Source organism: Camelus bactrianus, chromosome 4 (genome assembly GCF_048773025.1).
Source record: "Camelus bactrianus isolate YW-2024 breed Bactrian camel chromosome 4, ASM4877302v1, whole genome shotgun sequence".
Classification (NCBI taxonomy): Eukaryota; Metazoa; Chordata; class Mammalia; order Artiodactyla; family Camelidae; genus Camelus; species Camelus bactrianus.
In genome coordinates this window covers 71,990,961-71,994,606 of record NC_133542.1, presented here as the reverse complement: position 1 = coordinate 71,994,606, position 3,646 = coordinate 71,990,961, and the positions used below count along the sequence as shown (strand labels likewise).

At 55.0% G+C, this 3,646-nt stretch overlaps 1 long non-coding RNA gene across 1 annotated transcript; it reads right to left on the bottom strand.

The window, feature by feature from the left end:
* Nucleotides 1-373: 373 nt before the first annotated feature.
* LOC123612896 (uncharacterized) lies at nucleotides 374-3,423 on the bottom strand. Its single transcript, XR_006720160.2, has 3 exons — nucleotides 3,264-3,423; nucleotides 3,058-3,175; nucleotides 374-885 (listed from the first exon to the last, which is right to left on the bottom strand). It is a non-coding gene; the product is annotated as an uncharacterized LOC123612896 (long non-coding RNA).
* Between the last annotated feature and the right edge of the window lie 223 nt (nucleotides 3,424-3,646).

Genomic DNA, 3,646 nt, shown 5'->3' with positions numbered 1-3,646 from the left:
GACCTTCTCTCCTGTCTGGACAGCTTGGTGTCCTTTCTGCCCCGGGCTTATTATTCTCTCTGCCTAGAACCGTGCTTTCTGCTTTTCATCTTGCCAACCGCAGCTCCCTGAATCCCTGGACCAGCAGAAATGACACTAGCACCATAATGAGCTGATTGGTTCTGGAGTTTCGAGTGTGTTTCCCATCTGGACTGTAAGCTCCAGGTGGGCAGGCTTGGTCCGGCTTGTTCATTGCTCCGTCTTTCAGTGTTGACAAAGTGCCTGGCCCTGAGCAGGTGACACCGAAAGTTCCCTGAACAGAGGGGTCTGCACTGGACTAGAAATGAGGAGACTGAGGACAACAGAATCTATTGCATGCTTACTGGGTCCCAGGCCCTGTTTTTATGCATAGAATATGCTTATTTCTGGCAATCATATTTGAAATAGGAATCATTATTCTCTTCATTCTCCAGAATGAGGACACTGAGGCACAGAGGGTTCAGAGACTTAGGCTCACAGCTGGTAAGCAACAGACCCAGATTTGAACCTGGGCATTTGAGTTCCAAAGCTGAACCACTTCCTCCCATCCAGTCCCAGCTGGGCACGTATCTTGCTGTGGGTCCCTGGGCCAGTGTCTCCACCTCTCTGAGCTGAGGCTTTTCCATGTGTGCAACACAGGGTTCCAAAGTGGTGATCCCTGAGGTCTCTTTCAGTCTGACATCCTGGGGTCTCACGACCCTGCCTGGGAAGCTCCCCTGGTGATCTGCACCTGCTTTCAGCCCCACTCCCCAGGTCTCAGGCCAAGGCTCTCTGTGGAGGTCCTGTAGGTGATGCCGAGGAGTTGAGTGGATGGAGAACAGTCATGGGTGTTAGGCAAGGCGGGGACTGGACATGCCTATTTCTCCACTGACACAACAGAGAGGGAAGAGTAGCCTGGTGGGTAAGAGGTCAGGCTTTGGACACAGAAAAGTTCATATTCTGGCTCCTCCAGAAAGTCTAGGGAGCAGCTGCATGGCCTGGGGCACAGCGTTTCCCCCTCCCAGCCTAGGTTTCCTCATCTGTTGTGCATCATTTGAGTTGGAGAAACCTCGCTGTCAGAATATCTCACAGTGCCTGGCTCACATCAGGTTGGCGGTGGTCAATACTTAGAAGCTGTGATCAATTTTCCTTTTTTAATCAGTGGGTCCCAGCAGGCAGGAGGCAGGGTCCATGGCTCCCCCAACCAAACTGATCAGGTGGTTCTAGAACTCCTCTCCATTTGAAACATTCCACCTCAGAGAGCCAGGAGCCTAGAGCACTCAGCCAGGGAACAAAATTGTCTTGTCATCATGGTCAGCTGGTGTGGGGCCTCCATCTCCCAGGGACTGCTCATCCCCTCCAAGAACTGAGCTGCCGGATCCTAGGGCTCAGGGAGAGACTGGAGACTAGTGGCCTATGGGGGCTGAGCATGGCAGGCATGCCCATGGGCACTTAGAATCGAGCCAGGCTTGGGTCCCCACACCAGAGGGGACTTTTACAACATCTCAGGGGACCCAGTTTCCAGGAGGGACATGACCAGGACACTCACTTGGGGAAGGGGCTCACCTAGGGGATGAGCTGCACCTCCCAAAGCTCAGTTCCCTCCCAAACCCAGCCCCACAGGGACCTGGTAACCCTGAAATGACATCCCCTGTGACATTTCTGAGTTTCTGCAAGGTACTGTCGATGTGACCCCATTTTACAGATGAGAAAGTTGAGACCCCAGATAGAAGTGACCTTAAGGCTCTGATGCAGTTCAAGTCACCAAATATTCCTGAGGCCCTGGGCTGATCTGGGGTAGGGGTGATGGGGGTAGGAGGGAATGGGGACAGGTAGCCACTGGACATGGTTCTTCCTGTTAAGTAGCTGTGGTCTGGGTGGGATGGGGCTGACCACAGCCCAGGTAAGTGTGACCTGTGGGTGAAAGGGCGGGGCCTGGAGCAGCTCTAGGGGGAGTGCAGACAGCCCCCAGCAGAAATGGGGGCTGATTCACATATGAGAGGGCCTTGGTGGAGGTGGAACTGTGACAATGTTGGCCATGGGAGGGGTCAGGGGTTCAGGCATTAACTGAGCAAGATTTGGTGCAAGGCCCTGGGCTGGAGAGAGAATGGAGGAGAAGGATGAGTCCCTGTCCTCATTGGGGGGGGGTGGGGTAAATACCGTGGTGGGGAGACAAGACTAGAGGTTGCAGGAGCCCAGAAGAGGGGCACCAATGCAGCCTTGCTGCGTGTTGTTAGGTCTGTGTGTGAATGTGTGTGTTTTTGTGTGGTCAGGTTATGTAAGGTGTGCGTACTGAATGGTCTGTGTGATGTGTGTGGAGTATGTCTGTGGTTTCTGGCATGTGGAATGTGTGTGTGTGTGCGTGTGTGTGCACACGCGCCTTTGTGACTGTGATCTGTATAGTGGGGTATGTCTGTGCCTGTGTGTGGTGTGGTCTGCATGATGTGGGGGAGAGTGTGCTGGTGTGTGTGTGTGTGTTGTGGGGTGGTGGTAACTGGGACACTCCCCAGGGGAAGAGCTAAGGAGAGACGGAGGAGGAGATGTTAACCAGGAAAATGGGAGAGGAGAGGGGGTGTTCTGGGCAGAGGGAGGGAACAGTGTGTGCAAAGGCCTCTAGGCAAGAAGAGGCCACCCCGCCCCCTGGAGCACTGGTGCACTTGAAAGAGTTCCAGTGAGGCTGGGGGGCAGGTAGGGAGAGGCAAGGATGTGGGGGCTCGCAGGGCGGGCCTTTCTCAGGTAGCTTGAGGGTGTGCATAAACAGGAGTTGGGGGTGGCGCTGAGAGGTGCCAAGCCACACTGACCAGGCAGGAGGGGCAGGCCGGGACCAGGGGCAGATGCTGGGTGGAGGTGGGGGTGTGTTTGGGGAACCGCCGGAGCCTTGGCCGTGCATCTGGGAGGCTGCGTGGTCTGGGATCCCAGCCCTGAGCCTAATCCCTGCTCAGCTCCTGAGAGCAGTAGCCCGAAGCTTCTTAGTTCCCCATTTATAAATTGGGTCCCTAGATTGTATGCCGAAGGCACAAGAAAGAGCCCAAGAACTGTCCATGTTTTGGGTGTACTCACTGTGCGTCTCTGGTGAAGGACGGGGTGGGCATTTGCTGACAAACCTTCCCAGCATCCCAGGAGGCTGAGATATGGAAGATGGCAGCCCTGGCCCAGGACTCAACTGTCAGTACCTGGCCTGAGGGCACAGAGGAGGGAAGGTAATGGGGGGTCGGGGTGGGGGAGCCAGGATTTAAACCCAGGTGACTCCAAAGTGGCCCTCTCACCTGACTGCGACTACGATCATGCTCTTAATCAAGCTTCCCCATACTCTTCACACTGGGTGGTATTTTCTCATTTGAGCCTCTAGCGTCGTAGATTCCCCATGGCTATTACACTGGATTATCAGTCCTGCTTCAGAGATGCAAAAACTGGCCAGGATGCAAACCCAGGCACCACCCCCACCCCCGCCCCCTCCTTGTATGTCTGCAGCGTTTTCTCAGCATATGCCAGAAAGGGTCCTCAGGCGTGGGTAACAGACAGCATGTGGCAAGGCAGAAAGAACTTAGGCCCAGAAACCCAGCTCTGCTGCCCATCTGCTGTGTGACTTGGGGAGAGTCCTTTCCCATCTCTGGGCCTGGGTTCACCCAGCTGCACAATTCACTTACTG